A 22,817-nucleotide genomic window follows, 5' to 3' on the forward strand; every position below is an offset into this window, starting at 1 on the left:
TTTCATTGCACCTATAACCTCTTCCCACATTCTGTCTGTTGCACTCTTCTCATCTTTACCTAGCGTTACTCCTAAAATCTTCATTTCTTGTACTTCTTTAAAACCCAGAACCTCTTTTAAATCAGACACTTCTCCAAATCTCATATAAACAGTTTTTTCCTCATTTACTTTTGCTCCTGTACCTTTACAAAACCTTGTCACCCTTTCCATTACATTTTCAACACTTTTATAATCTTCCACAATTAGTGTAGTGTCATCTGCATATTGAAATACTTTTGTTTCTTCTAGTCCCTCCTCAATTTTTATCCCTTTTATTTCTTTATCTTTTTGAATTAACATCCCTAGTGGTTCTGCTATCAGCGTATATAGCTGTGCTGATAATGGACATCCTTGTCTAATGGATCTTGTGACATTAAAAGGATTGGTTAAAAAGCCGTTACATTTTACTCTTGTCATTATATTTCTATATAAAATCCTTAACCACTCTTTAAAATTCTCCCCAAAACCAAAATGATCTAAAATCGAAAATAAAAACTCATGCTCCACTCTATCGAAAGCCTTCTCGAAGTCTAGGCTAATTATATATCCTTTCCTATTATTTTCCTTTAAAATACTCATTATGTCTCGTATACCACTTGTTGTATCCGCTATATCCCTCCCTGTCACCCCGTAGGCCTGGTTTGTCTCAATTATTTTTGGTAAGACATTCTTCAATCTACTTGATAAAATTTTAGCTAAAATCTTCAAATCTGCATTCAACATTGTAATCGGCCTATAATTCTTCAAACTCTTATTATCACCTTTTCTTTTATAAATCAACTTCATTAGTCCCATACTCATTCTTTGATCCAGCTCTTTTTTCTTAAATATTTCATCATACACTTCTTTTAAGATCTTACTTATTTCCTTCTTAAAAATCTTATAAAATTCATTCACTATTCCATCTATTCCCGGACTTTTGTTACTTTTTAGACTTTCTATCGCTTGTATTATCTCTTCTTCCTTTATTTCCTCGTCACAGTCTTTTTTGTCTTCTTCTTCTACTCTCGCTTTGATATGTTGCAGTAAGTAATTTTTGTTTTCCTCTTCTATACCTTCCTCTCTAAACAAGTCTTCATAAAAAATCCTTACTTCATTTAAGAGTAACTCTGTTCCTATTATGGACTCTTCATCTTTGTTTTTTAGTTCTTTTATTGTATCTGCCCTTCCCCTTCTTCTTTCTAGGTCAAAAAAAAATTTAGTACATTTTTCCCCTTCTATTGTGTATCTAGCTTTGCTCCTTAGTCTTGCCCCTTGACATTTTTCCTCTTCCATTTTCTTAAGCTTCTCTTCTAACTCTACTATTTTTTGAATATCCATTACCTTTTCCTTTGTTTCTTTTCTTAAACTTTCTCTAATTCCCTGTTCTTTAGCATTTTTGGCTTTTCTCATACCTTTACTAAATTCAATTGAATACTTCTTTATTTCATATTTTACATTTTCCCACCATATTCGTTTGTCTTCCCCATACATGCCATCCTTCTTTTCCTGTTCCATTAAATCATATATTCCCAATTTGTAATTCTCATCTTTTAAAATTCCAGAATTTAAAATCCACACCCCTGGTCCTTTATCCTCCTTGTTAAAATCTATTTTCCACCTTATCATCTTGTGATCGCTAAAACTAGTGTCACTATAAACAATATCATCAATAAAATAATCTATATCCCTTGTACTTAAAATAAAATCAATTCTCGTTTGATTCAAAAAGTTACCAACCAAGCTCCTTCTAGTAAATTCTTTTTTGTTTTCATGTCTCTCCCTCCACACATCAGTCATGTTTCTTTCTTCCATTAAAGATACCAGCTCTTTTCTTCCCATGTCTGTTCTAAAAACCATTCCCTCCGCTATATCTCTTTTACTAAACACAGTGTTAAAATCTCCTACAATTATTACTGACTTCCATTTATCTATTATTCCTCTAATGTTTTCAAAAAACTCCCTTTTTTCTTTCTCTTCTGTTGGCGCATGAACATTCATTAAAATAAACTCTTTTTCCCCATGACTTATTTCAACAGCATTACATTTTCCTTTTCCATCATTATATATTTCTTTCACTTTGCAGTCAATATCATTTCTTATTAAAATCGCCACTCCACTTCCTAACTTTACATCTCCATTACTATAAAACATTTCACCATTCCACATCTTTTTGACATTGTCAATTACCTCCTTTTTCCAGTTCGTTTCCTGAAATACAATAATGTCTTCTTTCTTGCATAGTTCTAGAGTATTTTTCAGTTTGTTCATATTCATTAATCCTCTTGCATTCCAGCATACAAAATTTAAAACCATACTGTACAAAATAAATAATTAAAAACAGTCATTCTTGATTATCTTCTCCATCTTCCCCACTCAACACCTCAATTTTATTCTCTGAATACTTAAGTCTTTTCCTTTTTGCCATTTCCAAATTAGGTATTACCTTCAGTTGTTTTCTCCGTGGCATTATTCCCAGTCCTCTGTCCTTTTGGTTCTTTATTCCTTCCTCTCCTGTCAGTTCTACTACAATCAGTTCTCCTCCCCTTGATAGTGTTTCTTCCGCTGATTTCTCTTCCTCCATTCTTTCCTCCTGATCTTCTGCTTCCTGTTGCTCTTCTTTTTCTTGTTCTTTACTAGTCCCATGTCCCTCTCTTCCAGTTATCTCGTACTGCTCTTCCTCTTCATTTGTTTCTTGGGTTTCTGTAGTGTTGTTATGCATCTGCCTGTTCATTTGTTGCTCCTCCTCTTCCTCGTTGTTCTGCATCCAGCATTCACATTTGTTTAGCGTTTTAAAGCAGTCTGGACACTTCACTGCATTGCATTCCCGTGCAAAATGACCATGCTCCTCACATTTGCGACACTTAAAGTCTGGACAGTCCTTCAGGAAATGCTCCGGGCTCATACACAACCGGCAGGTTTTAACCTGCTTATTGTGTATCACCCGAAAATGCTGAGTTCCTTCTGCTGTCTCAAACCGCGTACTATATGGGAGCGACGCCACCTCTCTTGGGAATTTAGCTTTGATGAACCTTGTTCCATCTTCAATATCCGTACCTGGATAACATCTCCTCTTCATACTTGAGACAGGGATAACTCCCCACCCCTCCAGTTTCGTTATGATGTCGTCGTCACTCAGATAGACGGGTATATGCATAAATGACACCACATACTCCCTGTCTTCCAACTTCCTCACTTCACAAATGTGTCCATTGATATCCAGTCCATTTAACAGTTCATCACAACATTCCTCAGATTCCATTGTTACCTCATATTGTTTCTGTTGTTTCGGGCGCACCGCCAAAATTCCCTTCACACCGATTTTCTTCGTTATTGCTTTAATGATACACTCTGCATTGCCATCTCTTGTTTCACTCACATCAATAGTTATTGTTGCCTCTTTCCTGTATAGCCTCTTTGTGCTGCTTATGATCCTTTCTCGTTGTCCTAATTCAGTCCTTTGTTCTTTTGCCATCTCTGTCTCTGCCGCCATTTCCTTGTTACTGCCGTGTAGTCCGTCCGAATCACTCATACTTGCGAAAAAACAACAAACACAAACCACTTCCCAGACAGCACACGGCTGCTGGTTAGTGGTTTAAAACAAAAAAACGTACTAACACAAACCAAATCTTATTTTCACTCACACTAACCAAATAAATCGAGAAGGTAAGAGAATCTCTCTTTCCAAACTGCAGTCACACACTTCCTGGTTTGCTCTAGGGCGCTGTCAGGGTGGTGTGGCCATAAGCGAGGGCTGCTCCAAAAAGTGGGCTATTTAAAGATCAGCCTCCGTAAAAGCCAGCATATTATATAAATAGTGAAGAAAAGGCAAAAGCTTACAGCACCTGGTATTCCCAGGCGGTCTCCCATAAAAGTGTAACAATCGGCCTTATCAGCCGAGTTACAAGACTAAAATGGGGTCCGATTTAACTGTGAGAGATGACTAGTGGTTAAAAGAATGAGACATAAAAGAAAATTGGTTTAAATAGATTTGGTGTATTTACAAGGTTCACATAAAAGACTTTAAAACAACACGATAAAACTAGGTAAACTCTGTTAAAAGAATACAGTTCATTTGTCCATACCCTAAAAACAGGTAAACTCTGTTAAAAGAATACAGTTCATTTGTCCATACCCTAAAAACAGTCCAAGAACCCCAGTGTGTTGATAAGTCCAATGTGAGTGTCCACCAGTGTATATACAATCCACAGAAAGTGTAATCCAAAGTTTGCAGGTGGTGAATGGAAAGGTGAGCTCTAAAATTAGCAACTCCTCAATCCAACAGTTTGGTGACTGTCCTTTGTTTGTCATGCTGCTCTCTTATACAGTTGTACTTCCTGCTTCCTGTCATGTGTCTAGTCACATGACAGGCCAACCATCCATTTATTAAAGACACATACACTTAAAATGTTAAGAGTAATAAAATGGCCTAAAAAACATGTAAAACACTTAAAACTCTATAATACATGTAAATGATTGTAATAAATAGAGCGGTAAAACACGTCTTTCTAAAAGCCAGCATATTATATAAATAGTGAAGAAAAGGCAAAAGCTTACAGCACCTGGTATTCCCAGGCGGTCTCCCATCCAAGTACTAACCAGGCCCGACGCTGCTTAGCTTCCGAGATCAGACGAGATCGGGCGCTCTCAGCGCGGTATGGCCATAAGCGAGGGCTGCTCCAAAAAGTGGGCTATTTAAAGATCAGCCTCCGTAAAAGCCAGCATATTATATAAATAGTGAAGAAAAGGCAAACGCTTACAGCACCTGGTATTCCCAGGCGGTCTCCCATCCAAGTACTAACCAGGCCCGACGCTGCTTAGCTTCCGAGATCAGACGAGATCGGGTGCTCTCAGCGCGGTATGGCCATAAGCGAGGGCTGCTCCAAAAAGTGGGCTATTTAAAGATCAGCCTCCGTAAAAGCCAGCATATTATATAAATAGTGAAGAAAAGGCAAAAGCTTACAGCACCTGGTATTCCCAGGCGGTCTCCCATAAAAGTGTAACAATCGGCCTTATCAGCCGAGTTACAAGACTAAAATGGGGTCAGATTTAACTGTGAGAGATGACTAGTGGTTAAAAGAATGAGACATAAAAGAAAATTGGTTTAAATAGATTTGGTGTATTTACAAGGTTCACATAAAAGACTTTAAAACAACACGATAAAACTAGGTAAACTCTGTTAAAAGAATACAGTTCATTTGTCCATACCCTAAAAACAGGTAAACTCTGTTAAAAGAATACAGTTCATTTGTCCATACCCTAAAAACAGTCCAAGAACCCCAGTGTGTTGATAAGTCCAATGTGAGTGTCCACCAGTGTATATACAATCCACAGAAAGTGTAATCCAAAGTTTGCAGGTGGTGAATGGAAAGGTGAGCTCTAAAATTAGCAACTCCTCAATCCAACAGTTTGGTGACTGTCCTTTGTTTGTCGTGCTGCTCTCTTATACAGTTGTACTTCCTGCTTCCTGTCATGTGTCTAGTCACATGACAGGCCAACCATCCATTTATTAAAGACACATACACTTAAAATGTTAAGAGTAATAAAATGGCCTAAAAAACATGTAAAACACTTAAAACTCTATAATACATGTAAATGATTGTAATAAATAGAGCGGTAAAACACGTCTTTCTAAAAGCCAGCATATTATATAAATAGTGAAGAAAAGGCAAAAGCTTACAGCACCTGGTATTCCCAGGCGGTCTCCCATCCAAGTACTAACCAGGCCCGACGCTGCTTAGCTTCCGAGATCAGACGAGATCGGGCGCTCTCAGCGCGGTATGGCCATAAGCGAGGGCTGCTCCAAAAAGTGGGCTATTTAAAGATCAGCCTCCGTAAAAGCCAGCATATTATATAAATAGTGAAGAAAAGGCAAAAGCTTACAGCACCTGGTATTCCCAGGCGGTCTCCCATAAAAGTGTAACAATCGGCCTTATCAGCCGAGTTACAAGACTAAAATGGGGTCCGATTTAACTGTGAGAGATGACTAGTGGTTAAAAGAATGAGACATAAAAGAAAATTGGTTTAAATAGATTTGGTGTATTTACAAGGTTCACATAAAAGACTTTAAAACAACACGATAAAACTAGGTAAACTCTGTTAAAAGAATACAGTTCATTTGTCCATACCCTAAAAACAGGTAAACTCTGTTAAAAGAATACAGTTCATTTGTCCATACCCTAAAAACAGTCCAAGAACCCCAGTGTGTTGATAAGTCCAATGTGAGTGTCCACCAGTGTATATACAATCCACAGAAAGTGTAATCCAAAGTTTGCAGGTGGTGAATGGAAAGGTGAGCTCTAAAATTAGCAACTCCTCAATCCAACAGTTTGGTGACTGTCCTTTGTTTGTCATGCTGCTCTCTTATACAGTTGTACTTCCTGCTTCCTGTCATGTGTCTAGTCACATGACAGGCCAACCATCCATTTATTAAAGACACATACACTTAAAATGTTAAGAGTAATAAAATGGCCTAAAAAACATGTAAAACACTTAAAACTCTATAATACATGTAAATGATTGTAATAAATAGAGCGGTAAAACACGTCTTTCTAAAAGCCAGCATATTATATAAATAGTGAAGAAAAGGCAAAAGCTTACAGCACCTGGTATTCCCAGGCGGTCTCCCATCCAAGTACTAACCAGGCCCGACGCTGCTTAGCTTCCGAGATCAGACGAGATCGGGCGCTCTCAGCGCGGTATGGCCATAAGCGAGGACTGCTCCAAAAAGTGGGCTATTTAAAGATCAGCCTCCGTAAAAGCCAGCATATTATATAAATAGTGAAGAAAAGGCAAAAGCTTACAGCACCTGGTATTCCCAGGCGGTCTCCCATAAAAGTGTAACAATCGGCCTTATCAGCCGAGTTACAAGACTAAAATGAGGTCAGATTTAACTGTGAGAGATGACTAGTGGTTAAAAGAATGAGACATAAAAGAAAATTGGTTTAAATAGATTTGGTGTATTTACAAGGTTCACATCAAAGACTTTAAAACAACACGATACAACTAGGTGAACTCTGTTAAAAGAATACAGTTCATTTGTCCATACCCTAAAAACAGGTAAACTCTGTTAAAAGAATACAGTTCATTTGTCCATACCCTAAAAACAGTCCAAGAACCCCAGTGTGTTGATCAGTCCAATGTGAGTGTCCACCAGTGTATATACAATCCACAGAAAGTGTAATCCAAAGTTTGCAGGTGGTGAATGGAAAGGTGAGCTCTAAAATTAGCAACTCCTCAATCCAACAGTTTGGTGACTGTCCTTTGTTTGTCATGCTGCTCTCTTATACAGTTGTACTTCCTGCTTCCTGTCATGTGTCTAGTCACATGACAGGCCAACCATCCATTTATTAAAGACACATACACTTAAAATGTTAAGAGTAATAAAATGGCCTAAAAAACATGTAAAACACTTAAAACTCTATAATACATGTAAATGATTGTAATAAATAGAGCGGTAAAACACGTCTTTCTAAAAGCCAGCATATTATATAAATAGTGAAGAAAAGGCAAAAGCTTACAGCACCTGGTATTCCCAGGCGGTCTCCCATCCAAGTACTAACCAGGCCCGACGCTGCTTAGCTTCCGAGATCAGACGAGATCGGGCGCTCTCAGCGCGGTATGGCCATAAGCGAGGACTGCTCCAAAAAGTGGGCTATTTAAAGATCAGCCTCCGTAAAAGCCAGCATATTATATAAATAGTGAAGAAAAGGCAAAAGCTTACAGCACCTGGTATTCCCAGGCGGTCTCCCATAAAAGTGTAACAATCGGCCTTATCAGCCGAGTTACAAGACTAAAATGAGGTCAGATTTAACTGTGAGAGATGACTAGTGGTTAAAAGAATGAGACATAAAAGAAAATTGGTTTAAATAGATTTGGTGTATTTACAAGGTTCACATCAAAGACTTTAAAACAACACGATACAACTAGGTGAACTCTGTTAAAAGAATACAGTTCATTTGTCCATACCCTAAAAACAGGTAAACTCTGTTAAAAGAATACAGTTCATTTGTCCATACCCTAAAAACAGTCCAAGAACCCCAGTGTGTTGATCAGTCCAATGTGAGTGTCCACCAGTGTATATACAATCCACAGAAAGTGTAATCCAAAGTTTGCAGGTGGTGAATGGAAAGGTGAGCTCTAAAATTAGCAACTCCTCAATCCAACAGTTTGGTGACTGTCCTTTGTTTGTCATGCTGCTCTCTTATACAGTTGTACTTCCTGCTTCCTGTCATGTGTCTAGTCACATGACAGGCCAACCATCCATTTATTAAAGACACATACACTTAAAATGTTAAGAGTAATAAAATGGCCTAAAAAACATGTAAAACACTTAAAACTCTATAATACATGTAAATGATTGTAATAAATAGAGCGGTAAAACACGTCTTTCTAAAAGCCAGCATATTATATAAATAGTGAAGAAAAGGCAAAAGCTTACAGCACCTGGTATTCCCAGACGGTCTCCCATCCAAGTACTAACCAGGCCCGACGCTGCTTAGCTTCCGAGATCAGACGAGATCGGGCGCTCTCAGCGCGGTATGGCCATAAGCAAGGGCTGCTCCAAAAAGTGGGCTATTTAAAGATCAGCCTCCGTAAAAGCCAGCATATTATATAAATAGTGAAGAAAAGGCAAAAGCTTACAGCACCTGGTATTCCCAGGCGGTCTCCCATCCAAGTACTAACCAGGCCCGACGCTGCTTAGCTTCCGAGATCAGACGAGATCGGGCGCTCTCAGCGCAGTACGGCCATAAGCGAGGGCTGCTCCAAAAAGTGGGCTATTTAAAGATCAGCCTCCGTAAAAGCCAGCATATTATATAAATAGTGAAGAAAAGGCAAACGCTTACAGCACCTGGTATTCCCAGGCGGTCTCCCATCCAAGTACTAACCAGGCCCGACGCTGCTTAGCTTCCGAGATCAGACGAGATCGGGTGCTCTCAGCGCGGTATGGCCATAAGCGAGGGCTGCTCCAAAAAGTGGGCTATTTAAAGATCAGCCTCCGTAAAAGCCAGCATATTATATAAATAGTGAAGAAAAGGCAAAAGCTTACAGCACCTGGTATTCCCAGGCGGTCTCCCATAAAAGTGTAACAATCGGCCTTATCAGCCGAGTTACAAGACTAAAATGGGGTCAGATTTAACTGTGAGAGATGACTAGTGGTTAAAAGAATGAGACATAAAAGAAAATTGGTTTAAATAGATTTGGTGTATTTACAAGGTTCACATAAAAGACTTTAAAACAACACGATAAAACTAGGTAAACTCTGTTAAAAGAATACAGTTCATTTGTCCATACCCTAAAAACAGGTAAACTCTGTTAAAAGAATACAGTTCATTTGTCCATACCCTAAAAACAGTCCAAGAACCCCAGTGTGTTGATAAGTCCAATGTGAGTGTCCACCAGTGTATATACAATCCACAGAAAGTGTAATCCAAAGTTTGCAGGTGGTGAATGGAAAGGTGAGCTCTAAAATTAGCAACTCCTCAATCCAACAGTTTGGTGACTGTCCTTTGTTTGTCATGCTGCTCTCTTATACAGTTGTACTTCCTGCTTCCTGTCATGTGTCTAGTCACATGACAGGCCAACCATCCATTTATTAAAGACACATACACTTAAAATGTTAAGAGTAATAAAATGGCCTAAAAAACATGTAAAACACTTAAAACTCTATAATACATGTAAATGATTGTAATAAATAGAGCGGTAAAACACGTCTTTCTAAAAGCCAGCATATTATATAAATAGTGAAGAAAAGGCAAAAGCTTACAGCACCTGGTATTCCCAGGCGGTCTCCCATCCAAGTACTAACCAGGCCCGACGCTGCTTAGCTTCCGAGATCAGACGAGATCGGGCGCTCTCAGCGCGGTATGGCCATAAGCGAGGGCTGCTCCAAAAAGTGGGCTATTTAAAGATCAGCCTCCGTAAAAGCCAGCATATTATATAAATAGTGAAGAAAAGGCAAAAGCTTACAGCACCTGGTATTCCCAGGCGGTCTCCCATCCAAGTACTAACCAGGCCCGACGCTGCTTAGCTTCCGAGATCAGACGAGATCGGGCGCTCTTTTTTTTTTTTTTTTTTTTTTTTCCCATCTAAGTACTAACCAGGCCCGACGCTGCTTTGCTTCCGAGATCAGACGAGATCGGGCGCTCTTTTTTTTTTTTTTTTTTTTTTTATTACATTTGAGCATATACAATTCATCATCCACAAAATACATCAAAATCAAAACATCAATTTTCTGGCATTTCAATCCAATTTCCTTTTAACACTTCCTCCACTTGTTTTGAAAATATTTTGTAAAACAGCATCTCTTTTTTTTCCATTTTAAAATAATTCCACAGTGTTAAAATGTACTCCTCAACCTTACATTTAAATAATCTCCACAGATCTAATACACACCCTTTACTCTTTCCTAAATTCCTCCTTTTCCATATAGCACTTTTCGCCAAAACCAATAACAACTCTATCACTTTTTTATTCTTGCATTTTTCCTTCACTCCCAAAATTAAAGTTTGATTCCAGTCACTCTCTTCTTTCCCATCCCTTAAACTCTTAATCATTTTCTTTAACATTTGAAAAAATGTTTCCAATTTTTCACAAAATAAAAACAAATGTAGAATACCTTCATCCAGTTTTTTACATATTTTACAAATGGCATCACTTTCCTTCCCCATTATACAAAGCCTCATTTCCGAAAAAATCACATTATGTCTGATAAAATAGTCTAGACACTCCAAATCTGTACTTACAATCCCACTTCTTATATTCTTCCAAATATCATTCTCTTCAATTCCATTAAAATGTCTCAACCACATTTGATTTGCATTGGGTTTCTTAAAAATATATTTTTTAAAACATTGATAAAACATCCTTACATTACACAATCTCAAATCCACCATTTTGTCTTCCATTTTCATATACACATCAACTTTGCTTTCTGTTTCTTCTCTTTTTTTAATTTCTTCCAACCACTCTTTTGGTACTGCACTTTTAACTTCATCATATTGTTTTTCCAGACTAGCCACACTATATTCTTCTTTTTCTTCTTCCATAGCATCTATGATCACTTGTAACGGCAAAAATCCATCTTTAAATTCATACAACACATCTTTGACTTGCCTTATCCCTACTTCCCACCATTTCTTAAAAAATAAAACTTGTCCATTAAAAACAATGTTACTGTTCAAGAAAATAGGTTGATTGAGGACCGTTTTTCTCCCAAATGGCTTAAAATCAATCTCCTTGAGAAAAAAACCCCAAGCAACTAAAACCTCTTTATAAAAATTTGGTATCCCCTCCATCATCCAATTTTTGAGTTTCATCCATAAAATGTTATCATTTAAAAATACATTCCCACATTTTGCTAAAAAATGTTTCATTGTAATTTTCCAATCTCCCTTTTTATCCATGTCCAAATATTTTTTAACCACCTTGACTCTCATACTTTTCTTTTTTAATTCTATATCAACAAGTCCCAACCCTCCCTCTTCTGGCCTTCCAATGAGTGTGTGGTATGCTATTCTTGGGGGTTTTTTCTCCCATATAAAATCCATAATATATTCTTTTACTCTTTTTTCCACCCATTTTGGCATTGAAACCACTGATAAAATGTACCACATTTTGGTTAACATTAAAACATTCGCTATTAAAACCTTCCCTTTCAAATTCAAAATTCTTTTTTGCCAAAAATTCAATCTGTTTTTCATTGCACCTATAACCTCTTCCCACATTCTGTCTGTTGCACTCTTCTCATCTTTACCTAGCGTTACTCCTAAAATCTTCATTTCTTGTACTTCTTTAAAACCCAGAACCTCTTTTAAATCAGACACTTCTCCAAATCTCATATAAACAGTTTTTTCCTCATTTACTTTTGCTCCTGTACCTTTACAAAACCTTGTCACCCTTTCCATTACATTTTCAACACTTTTATAATCTTCCACAATTAGTGTAGTGTCATCTGCATATTGAAATACTTTTGTTTCTTCTAGTCCCTCCTCAATTTTTATCCCTTTTATTTCTTTATCTTTTTGAATTAACATCCCTAGTGGTTCTGCTATCAGCGTATATAGCTGTGCTGATAATGGACATCCTTGTCTAATGGATCTTGTGACATTAAAAGGATTGGTTAAAAAGCCGTTACATTTTACTCTTGTCATTATATTTCTATATAAAATCCTTAACCACTCTTTAAAATTCTCCCCAAAACCAAAATGATCTAAAATCGAAAATAAAAACTCATGCTCCACTCTATCGAAAGCCTTCTCGAAGTCTAGGCTAATTATATATCCTTTCCTATTATTTTCCTTTAAAATACTCATTATGTCTCGTATACCACTTGTTGTATCCGCTATATCCCTCCCTGTCACCCCGTAGGCCTGGTTTGTCTCAATTATTTTTGGTAAGACATTCTTCAATCTACTTGATAAAATTTTAGCTAAAATCTTCAAATCTGCATTCAACATTGTAATCGGCCTATAATTCTTCAAACTCTTATTATCACCTTTTCTTTTATAAATCAACTTCATTAGTCCCATACTCATTCTTTGATCCAGCTCTTTTTTCTTAAATATTTCATCATACACTTCTTTTAAGATCTTACTTATTTCCTTCTTAAAAATCTTATAAAATTCATTCACTATTCCATCTATTCCCGGACTTTTGTTACTTTTTAGACTTTCTATCGCTTGTATTATCTCTTCTTCCTTTATTTCCTCGTCACAGTCTTTTTTGTCTTCTTCTTCTACTCTCGCTTTGATATGTTGCAGTAAGTAATTTTTGTTTTCCTCTTCTATACCTTCCTCTCTAAACAAGTCTTCATAAAAAATCCTTACTTCATTTAAGAGTAACTCTGTTCCTATTATGGACTCTTCATCTTTGTTTTTTAGTTCTTTTATTGTATCTGCCCTTCCCCTTCTTCTTTCTAGGTCAAAAAAAAATTTAGTACATTTTTCCCCTTCTATTGTGTATCTAGCTTTGCTCCTTAGTCTTGCCCCTTGACATTTTTCCTCTTCCATTTTCTTAAGCTTCTCTTCTAACTCTACTATTTTTTGAATATCCATTACCTTTTCCTTTGTTTCTTTTCTTAAACTTTCTCTAATTCCCTGTTCTTTAGCATTTTTGGCTTTTCTCATACCTTTACTAAATTCAATTGAATACTTCTTTATTTCATATTTTACATTTTCCCACCATATTCGTTTGTCTTCCCCATACATGCCATCCTTCTTTTCCTGTTCCATTAAATCATATATTCCCAATTTGTAATTCTCATCTTTTAAAATTCCAGAATTTAAAATCCACACCCCTGGTCCTTTATCCTCCTTGTTAAAATCTATTTTCCACCTTATCATCTTGTGATCGCTAAAACTAGTGTCACTATAAACAATATCATCAATAAAATAATCTATATCCCTTGTACTTAAAATAAAATCAATTCTCGTTTGATTCAAAAAGTTACCAACCAAGCTCCTTCTAGTAAATTCTTTTTTGTTTTCATGTCTCTCCCTCCACACATCAGTCATGTTTCTTTCTTCCATTAAAGATACCAGCTCTTTTCTTCCCATGTCTGTTCTAAAAACCATTCCCTCCGCTATATCTCTTTTACTAAACACAGTGTTAAAATCTCCTACAATTATTACTGACTTCCATTTATCTATTATTCCTCTAATGTTTTCAAAAAACTCCCTTTTTTCTTTCTCTTCTGTTGGCGCATGAACATTCATTAAAATAAACTCTTTTTCCCCATGACTTATTTCAACAGCATTACATTTTCCTTTTCCATCATTATATATTTCTTTCACTTTGCAGTCAATATCATTTCTTATTAAAATCGCCACTCCACTTCCTAACTTTACATCTCCATTACTATAAAACATTTCACCATTCCACATCTTTTTGACATTGTCAATTACCTCCTTTTTCCAGTTCGTTTCCTGAAATACAATAATGTCTTCTTTCTTGCATAGTTCTAGAGTATTTTTCAGTTTGTTCATATTCATTAATCCTCTTGCATTCCAGCATACAAAATTTAAAACCATACTGTACAAAATAAATAATTAAAAACAGTCATTCTTGATTATCTTCTCCATCTTCCCCACTCAACACCTCAATTTTATTCTCTGAATACTTAAGTCTTTTCCTTTTTGCCATTTCCAAATTAGGTATTACCTTCAGTTGTTTTCTCCGTGGCATTATTCCCAGTCCTCTGTCCTTTTGGTTCTTTATTCCTTCCTCTCCTGTCAGTTCTACTACAATCAGTTCTCCTCCCCTTGATAGTGTTTCTTCCGCTGATTTCTCTTCCTCCATTCTTTCCTCCTGATCTTCTGCTTCCTGTTGCTCTTCTTTTTCTTGTTCTTTACTAGTCCCATGTCCCTCTCTTCCAGTTATCTCGTACTGCTCTTCCTCTTCATTTGTTTCTTGGGTTTCTGTAGTGTTGTTATGCATCTGCCTGTTCATTTGTTGCTCCTCCTCTTCCTCGTTGTTCTGCATCCAGCATTCACATTTGTTTAGCGTTTTAAAGCAGTCTGGACACTTCACTGCATTGCATTCCCGTGCAAAATGACCATGCTCCTCACATTTGCGACACTTAAAGTCTGGACAGTCCTTCAGGAAATGCTCCGGGCTCATACACAACCGGCAGGTTTTAACCTGCTTATTGTGTATCACCCGAAAATGCTGAGTTCCTTCTGCTGTCTCAAACCGCGTACTATATGGGAGCGACGCCACCTCTCTTGGGAATTTAGCTTTGATGAACCTTGTTCCATCTTCAATATCCGTACCTGGATAACATCTCCTCTTCATACTTGAGACAGGGATAACTCCCCACCCCTCCAGTTTCGTTATGATGTCGTCGTCACTCAGATAGACGGGTATATGCATAAATGACACCACATACTCCCTGTCTTCCAACTTCCTCACTTCACAAATGTGTCCATTGATATCCAGTCCATTTAACAGTTCATCACAACATTCCTCAGATTCCATTGTTACCTCATATTGTTTCTGTTGTTTCGGGCGCACCGCCAAAATTCCCTTCACACCGATTTTCTTCGTTATTGCTTTAATGATACACTCTGCATTGCCATCTCTTGTTTCACTCACATCAATAGTTATTGTTGCCTCTTTCCTGTATAGCCTCTTTGTGCTGCTTATGATCCTTTCTCGTTGTCCTAATTCAGTCCTTTGTTCTTTTGCCATCTCTGTCTCTGCCGCCATTTCCTTGTTACTGCCGTGTAGTCCGTCCGAATCACTCATACTTGCGAAAAAACAACAAACACAAACCACTTCCCAGACAGCACACGGCTGCTGGTTAGTGGTTTAAAACAAAAAAACGTACTAACACAAACCAAATCTTATTTTCACTCACACTAACCAAATAAATCGAGAAGGTAAGAGAATCTCTCTTTCCAAACTGCAGTCACACACTTCCTGGTTTGCTCTAGGGCGCTGTCAGGGTGGTGTGGCCATAAGCGAGGGCTGCTCCAAAAAGTGGGCTATTTAAAGATCAGCCTCCGTAAAAGCCAGCATATTATATAAATAGTGAAGAAAAGGCAAAAGCTTACAGCACCTGGTATTCCCAGGCGGTCTCCCATAAAAGTGTAACAATCGGCCTTATCAGCCGAGTTACAAGACTAAAATGGGGTCCGATTTAACTGTGAGAGATGACTAGTGGTTAAAAGAATGAGACATAAAAGAAAATTGGTTTAAATAGATTTGGTGTATTTACAAGGTTCACATAAAAGACTTTAAAACAACACGATAAAACTAGGTAAACTCTGTTAAAAGAATACAGTTCATTTGTCCATACCCTAAAAACAGGTAAACTCTGTTAAAAGAATACAGTTCATTTGTCCATACCCTAAAAACAGTCCAAGAACCCCAGTGTGTTGATAAGTCCAATGTGAGTGTCCACCAGTGTATATACAATCCACAGAAAGTGTAATCCAAAGTTTGCAGGTGGTGAATGGAAAGGTGAGCTCTAAAATTAGCAACTCCTCAATCCAACAGTTTGGTGACTGTCCTTTGTTTGTCATGCTGCTCTCTTATACAGTTGTACTTCCTGCTTCCTGTCATGTGTCTAGTCACATGACAGGCCAACCATCCATTTATTAAAGACACATACACTTAAAATGTTAAGAGTAATAAAATGGCCTAAAAAACATGTAAAACACTTAAAACTCTATAATACATGTAAATGATTGTAATAAATAGAGCGGTAAAACACGTCTTTCTAAAAGCCAGCATATTATATAAATAGTGAAGAAAAGGCAAAAGCTTACAGCACCTGGTATTCCCAGGCGGTCTCCCATCCAAGTACTAACCAGGCCCGACGCTGCTTAGCTTCCGAGATCAGACGAGATCGGGCGCTCTCAGCGCGGTATGGCCATAAGCGAGGGCTGCTCCAAAAAGTGGGCTATTTAAAGATCAGCCTCCGTAAAAGCCAGCATATTATATAAATAGTGAAGAAAAGGCAAACGCTTACAGCACCTGGTATTCCCAGGCGGTCTCCCATCCAAGTACTAACCAGGCCCGACGCTGCTTAGCTTCCGAGATCAGACGAGATCGGGTGCTCTCAGCGCGGTATGGCCATAAGCGAGGGCTGCTCCAAAAAGTGGGCTATTTAAAGATCAGCCTCCGTAAAAGCCAGCATATTATATAAATAGTGAAGAAAAGGCAAAAGCTTACAGCACCTGGTATTCCCAGGCGGTCTCCCATAAAAGTGTAACAATCGGCCTTATCAGCCGAGTTACAAGACTAAAATGGGGTCAGATTTAACTGTGAGAGATGACTAGTGGTTAAAAGAATGAGACATAAAAGAAAATTGGTTTAAATAGATTTGGTGTATTTACAAGGTTCACATAAAAGACTTTAAAACAACACGATAAAACTAGGTAAACTCTGTTAAAAGAATACAGTTCATTTGTCCATACCCTAAAAACAGGTAAACTCTGTTAAAAGAATACAGTTCATTTGTCCATACCCTAAAAACAGTCCAAGAACCCCAGTGTGTTGATAAGTCCAATGTGAGTGTCCACCAGTGTATATACAATCCACAGAAAGTGTAATCCAAAGTTTGCAGGTGGTGAATGGAAAGGTGAGCTCTAAAATTAGCAACTCCTCAATCCAACAGTTTGGTGACTGTCCTTTGTTTGTCGTGCTGCTCTCTTATACAGTTGTACTTCCTGCTTCCTGTCATGTGTCTAGTCACATGACAGGCCAACCATCCATTTATTAAAGACACATACACTTAAAATGTTAAGAGTAATAAAATGGCCTAAAAAACATGTAAAACACTTAAAACTCTATAATACATGTAAATGATTGTAATAAATAGAGCGGTAAAACACGTCTTTCTAAAAGCCAGCATATTATATAAATAGTGAAGAAAAGGCAAAAGCTTACAGCACCTGGTATTCCCAGGCGGTCTCCCATCCAAGTACTAACCAGGCCCGACGCTGCTTAGCTTCCGAGATCAGACGAGATCGGGCGCTCTCAGCGCGGTATGGCCATAAGCGAGGGCTGCTCCAAAAAGTGGGCTATTTAAAGATCAGCCTCCGTAAAAGCCAGCATATTATATAAATAGTGAAGAAAAGGCAAAAGCTTACAGCACCTGGTATTCCCAGGCGGTCTCCCATAAAAGTGTAACAATCGGCCTTATCAGCCGAGTTACAAGACTAAAATGGGGTCCGATTTAACTGTGAGAGATGACTAGTGGTTAAAAGAATGAGACATAAAAGAAAATTGGTTTAAATAGATTTGGTGTATTTACAAGGTTCACATAAAAGACTTTAAAACAACACGATAAAACTAGGTAAACTCTGTTAAAAGAATACAGTTCATTTGTCCATACCCTAAAAACAGGTAAACTCTGTTAAAAGAATACAGTTCATTTGTCCATACCCTAAAAACAGTCCAAGAACCCCAGTGTGTTGATAAGTCCAATGTGAGTGTCCACCAGTGTATATACAATCCACAGAAAGTGTAATCCAAAGTTTGCAGGTGGTGAATGGAAAGGTGAGCTCTAAAATTAGCAACTCCTCAATCCAACAGTTTGGTGACTGTCCTTTGTTTGTCATGCTGCTCTCTTATACAGTTGTACTTCCTGCTTCCTGTCATGTGTCTAGTCACATGACAGGCCAACCATCCATTTATTAAAGACACATACACTTAAAATGTTAAGAGTAATAAAATGGCCTAAAAAACATGTAAAACACTTAAAACTCTATAATACATGTAAATGATTGTAATAAATAGAGCGGTAAAACACGTCTTTCTAAAAGCCAGCATATTATATAAATAGTGAAGAAAAGGCAAAAGCTTACAGCACCTGGTATTCCCAGGCGGTCTCCCATCCAAGTACTAACCAGGCCCGACGCTGCTTAGCTTCCGAGATCAGACGAGGTCGGGCGCTCTCAGCGCGGTATAGCCATAAGCGAGGGCTGCTCCAAAAAGTGGGCTATTTAAAGATCAGCCTCCGTAAAAGCCAGCATATTATATAAATAGTGAAGAAAAGGCAAACGCTTACAGCACCTGGTATTCCCAGGCGGTCTCCCATCCAAGTACTAACCAGGCCCGACGCTGCTTAGCTTCCGAGATCAGACGAGATCGGGCGCTCTCAGCGCGGTATGGCCATAAGCGAGGGCTGCTCCAAAAAGTGGGCTATTTAAAGATCAGCCTCCGTAAAAGCCAGCATATTATATAAATAGTGAAGAAAAGGCAAAAGCTTACAGCACCTGGTATTCCCAGGCGGTCTCCCATAAAAGTGTAACAATCGGCCTTATCAGCCGAGTTACAAGACTAAAATGAGGTCAGATTTAACTGTGAGAGATGACTAGTGCTTAAAAGAATGAGACATAAAAGAAAATTGGTTTAAATAGATTTGGTGTATTTACAAGGTTCACATCAAAGACTTTAAAACAACACGATACAACTAGGTGAACTCTGTTAAAAGAATACAGTTCATTTGTCCATACCCTAAAAACAGGTAAACTCTGTTAAAAGAATACAGTTCATTTGTCCATACCCTAAAAACAGTCCAAGAACCCCAGTGTGTTGATCAGTCCAATGTGAGTGTCCACCAGTGTATATACAATCCACAGAAAGTGTAATCCAAAGTTTGCAGGTGGTGAATGGAAAGGTGAGCTCTAAAATTAGCAACTCCTCAATCCAACAGTTTGGTGACTGTCCTTTGTTTGTCATGCTGCAATAAATAATTTATTTATTTATTTAAAACATGTTAATACATTTTAAAAACAGTCTGAATCACATTCTGGCAACAATACATTAAATCGAAACCATGTCATTTCAATAAATGGGTTATCATTTACAAAAATTTTGACAAAAACATCTTTCTCTTCATTCATATTACAGTAATCAAACAAAACATTTAAAATAAAACACATCTTCACCTTAAAAAGTTTGCACACAGGTATTTTTGTTTTCTTTTGTTTGACAAAATTTCTTCTGCTCCAAATTACAAATCTAGCAATGGTTAATATCAAATTTAAAAAACACACATTCTTAAAATTACCTTTAGAACCAAATAAAAACATTGTTTCCCATTCTTCATCAATACATCTTTGTTCTACTCCCAATTTACTTGTCATTTCTTTTAATTTTTTTATAAAACATTTTAACCCTGTGCATTTAAAAAAAATATGTATCAATCCTTCATCTTCCCTATTACATACCTTGCATATTGCATCACTTGCCATTCCAAATTTACACAGTCTCATTTCACTTAATAAACAATTATGTCTTAAAATATAATCAAAGTTTTCTAAAATTGGACTTTTCCACCAAGCTCTTAGATTTTTCCATATTTTCTTAGTTTCCATACTTGGGTACAATCTTTGCCAATATCCTTCTGCTTTTGGTGTGATAAAAACATCTTCACATAAACAAGAATAAAACATCTTTAAAATACCATCTTTAAAAGCATGCTGTTTGTCATTACTTTTAAAATCAATCATCATTCCATCATTACCTTTTGTTTCTTCTGTACCTTCTATAATATTTATCCATTCTTCCGGTATTACTTCTTTCATTTGTTTGTATTGTTTTTCTAAGACTGTTTTAGTTTCATTGTCATAATTTTCTACAATTGCGTCTCTTATTACTTGCACCGGTACAAAACCAGGTATCACTTCATACAAAATATCTTTTATTTGCTTTATCCCCGCATAAAACCATTTTTTATAAAAAATGGTATCATTTCCCTTTTTAATTTGATTATTTAAAAACAATGGTTGTCTTAAAATCTCTTCCCTGGTAAAAGACGTACAAACAACATGCTTTCTAAAATCACCCCATGCTTTTACAACCTCTTTATAAAACTCTGGTATTCCGTTCATCATGTTTTCTTTTAGCTTCATCCATAAAACATCATCTCCCATTTTTCCACATTTATTTAAAAAATAGTTCATTACACCCTTCCACGCATATTTCCCATGTTTCCAGTATTTATTAACAGTTTTTATTCTTATACTTTTCATTCTTATTAATGGATCTATTAGTCCCAACCCTCCTTCCTCCACCTTTCCAATTAGAGTGTCATAAGCAATTTTCGATGGTTTCCCCTCCCATAAAAAGTTTAAAACAATAGATTTGATTTTTTTATACACCCATATAGGCAAACTCACAGAACCCAATACATACCACATTTTTGATAAAAACAAAGAATTAATAACTAAAACCTTCCCTTTTAAAAATAATCCTCTTAATTTCCAGAAATTTAATCTCTTCTCCATTCCTTTTAAAACCTCCTCCCATACCACTTCTCTTATTTCATTTTCATTTTCTCCAACCCTTATACCTAAAATTTTCATACTCTTCTTTTCTTCCTTAAATTGCATTTTATTCAGCAGATCATTCGGTAATCCAATTTTCATGTATGTAGTTTTTTCTTTATTAACTTTTGCCCCTGTTCCTTTACAATATCTTTCTAAAACTTCCATTGCTTTATCCATACTTTTAATATCTTTTACAAACAATGTCGTGTCATCTGCATATTGAAATATTTTTTGTTCTGATTCTTCTCCTTTTATGCGTATTCCTTTTATGTTCTTTTCCTGGTCTACTGCCAGTCCTAAAGCTTCAGATACTAAAGTGTATAATAATGCTGACATAGGACAACCTTGTCTGATTGATCTCGTTATTTTAAAATCTTTAGTTAAAAAACCATTCACTTTTACACAACTACTTATATCTGTATATAAACATTTTATCCATTTTAAAAAATTCTCCCCAAAACCAAATCTCTCCATCACATGTATCAAGTATTTGTGTTCAACTCTATCAAAAGCCTTTTCTAAATCCACACTTATTATATATCCTGTTTCTTTCTCCTCCTTCATGTACCATATCATATCTCTTATATTGTTAATGACATCAGTAATATCTCTTTTTAGAACAGCATATGCTTGATTTGTAGTAATTATATTTGGTACTACTATTTTCAATCGATTGGCTAAAATTTTGGCTAATATTTTATAATCTGTATTCAACATGCTTAGTGGTCTGTAGTTTTTCAGGTCTCTCTTATCACCTTTTTTCTTGTAAATTATTTTCACCATACCTTTCTTCATACTATTCGTTAAATTCCCTTTTTTAAAATTATCTATAAATATTTCATTTAAAATTGGACATAACACATCTTTAAAAACCTTATAAAATTCAGCTGTTAATCCATCTATTCCTGGACTTTTACCATTTTTCAGTTGATCAATTGCAATTCCTATTTCTAATTCCGTAATCTCACTCTCACACATTTCTTTGTCTCCCTCATTAACTTTAACCTGTATTTTACTTAATACAAATTCCTCATCTTCTAAAACTATCTCATTTTTGGTAAATAAATGCTTATAGAATTCTCTGACTTCTTCCAAAATTCCTGTTTTATCTTCTACAATCCTCGCATCTTCTGTTTTAATACTTTTTATTATATCTGCTCTCTGTCTTGTTTTTTCTAATTCATAAAAATATTTCGTACTTCTTTCTCCTTCTACAATGTCTTTCGCCCTACTTCTTATTATTGCTCCTTTACACTTCTCTTCTTCTATTTTCTTTAATTCTTCCTGTAATTCTATTATCTTATCAATATTTTCATCATGCTCATTTACTTTCCTCATTTCTTCATCCCACTCTTTTTTAATCTTATTTTCTTTCATCTTTTTGACTTTTTGCCATTTTTTTGAATATTCCATTGAGAATTTTTTTATTCTTTTTTTTAGAATGTCCCACCAAAACCCTTTTTCTATTTCATACATTTCCTCATTTACACTATTAATTATTATACTTTCTATTTCCATTCTGTATATTTCATTTTTTAGAAGTTCTGCATTTAATATCCACACCCCTGGTCCTTTATCAGCCTCATTAAAATTCATCAATATCCATAAAAAATCATGATCACTCTCACTATAATTTTTGTAAGACGCCTTAGTGACATAATATGCTTCCTTTTTCTTACATAAAAATAAGTCTATTCTACTTTGCTTTAGAACTCTATCAACAATTTGTCTTCTTGAATATTCTCTTTTCATACCATTCCTCTCTCTCCACACATCCACCATATTATATTTCTCCATTATGTTATGTAGTTCATTCCTCCCTCTATCTCTTCTAAATCCCATTGAATCATCTACATCAATTCTCTGTATTACAGTGTTAAAATCACCTAACACCATAATGTTGTCATGTTTTTCTATTAACTCATTCATATCCCTGTAAAAATTAAATTTATCTCTTTCATCATTTGGTGCATGTATATTACACACTTTCATTTCTTTTCCATTACACACAAATTT

General features: G+C 36.4%; 14 non-coding genes across 14 annotated transcripts; all 14 read right to left on the reverse strand.

The window, feature by feature from the left end:
• Positions 1-4,568: 4,568 nt before the first annotated feature.
• On the reverse strand, positions 4,569-4,687 carry LOC141307493 (5S ribosomal RNA). The gene has a single exon (XR_012346446.1). It is a non-coding gene; the product is annotated as a 5S ribosomal RNA (ribosomal RNA).
• An 84-nt stretch (positions 4,688-4,771) lies between these two features.
• On the reverse strand, positions 4,772-4,890 carry LOC141305563 (5S ribosomal RNA). Its single transcript, XR_012344527.1, has one exon. It is a non-coding gene; the product is annotated as a 5S ribosomal RNA (ribosomal RNA).
• Positions 4,891-5,691: 801 nt separating this feature from the next.
• Positions 5,692-5,810, reverse strand: LOC141307505 (5S ribosomal RNA). Its single transcript, XR_012346458.1, has one exon. It is a non-coding gene; the product is annotated as a 5S ribosomal RNA (ribosomal RNA).
• Positions 5,811-6,611: 801 nt separating this feature from the next.
• On the reverse strand, positions 6,612-6,730 carry LOC141307518 (5S ribosomal RNA). The gene has a single exon (XR_012346470.1). It is a non-coding gene; the product is annotated as a 5S ribosomal RNA (ribosomal RNA).
• An 801-nt stretch (positions 6,731-7,531) lies between these two features.
• LOC141307530 (5S ribosomal RNA) lies at positions 7,532-7,650 on the reverse strand. The gene has a single exon (XR_012346482.1). It is a non-coding gene; the product is annotated as a 5S ribosomal RNA (ribosomal RNA).
• Positions 7,651-8,451: 801 nt separating this feature from the next.
• Positions 8,452-8,570, reverse strand: LOC141305485 (5S ribosomal RNA). The gene has a single exon (XR_012344449.1). It is a non-coding gene; the product is annotated as a 5S ribosomal RNA (ribosomal RNA).
• An 84-nt stretch (positions 8,571-8,654) lies between these two features.
• On the reverse strand, positions 8,655-8,773 carry LOC141307200 (5S ribosomal RNA). The gene has a single exon (XR_012346154.1). It is a non-coding gene; the product is annotated as a 5S ribosomal RNA (ribosomal RNA).
• An 84-nt stretch (positions 8,774-8,857) lies between these two features.
• On the reverse strand, positions 8,858-8,976 carry LOC141305575 (5S ribosomal RNA). The gene has a single exon (XR_012344540.1). It is a non-coding gene; the product is annotated as a 5S ribosomal RNA (ribosomal RNA).
• An 801-nt stretch (positions 8,977-9,777) lies between these two features.
• LOC141307542 (5S ribosomal RNA) lies at positions 9,778-9,896 on the reverse strand. The gene has a single exon (XR_012346494.1). It is a non-coding gene; the product is annotated as a 5S ribosomal RNA (ribosomal RNA).
• A 6,386-nt stretch (positions 9,897-16,282) lies between these two features.
• LOC141307554 (5S ribosomal RNA) lies at positions 16,283-16,401 on the reverse strand. Its single transcript, XR_012346506.1, has one exon. It is a non-coding gene; the product is annotated as a 5S ribosomal RNA (ribosomal RNA).
• Positions 16,402-16,485: 84 nt separating this feature from the next.
• On the reverse strand, positions 16,486-16,604 carry LOC141305587 (5S ribosomal RNA). The gene has a single exon (XR_012344552.1). It is a non-coding gene; the product is annotated as a 5S ribosomal RNA (ribosomal RNA).
• Positions 16,605-17,405: 801 nt separating this feature from the next.
• LOC141307566 (5S ribosomal RNA) lies at positions 17,406-17,524 on the reverse strand. The gene has a single exon (XR_012346518.1). It is a non-coding gene; the product is annotated as a 5S ribosomal RNA (ribosomal RNA).
• Positions 17,525-18,325: 801 nt separating this feature from the next.
• On the reverse strand, positions 18,326-18,444 carry LOC141307203 (5S ribosomal RNA). Its single transcript, XR_012346158.1, has one exon. It is a non-coding gene; the product is annotated as a 5S ribosomal RNA (ribosomal RNA).
• An 84-nt stretch (positions 18,445-18,528) lies between these two features.
• Positions 18,529-18,647, reverse strand: LOC141305499 (5S ribosomal RNA). The gene has a single exon (XR_012344464.1). It is a non-coding gene; the product is annotated as a 5S ribosomal RNA (ribosomal RNA).
• Positions 18,648-22,817: the final 4,170 nt, after the last annotated feature.

Source organism: Garra rufa, unplaced genomic scaffold (genome assembly GCF_049309525.1).
Source record: "Garra rufa unplaced genomic scaffold, GarRuf1.0 hap1_unplaced_002, whole genome shotgun sequence".
Lineage (NCBI taxonomy): Eukaryota > Metazoa > Chordata > Actinopteri > Cypriniformes > Cyprinidae > Garra > Garra rufa.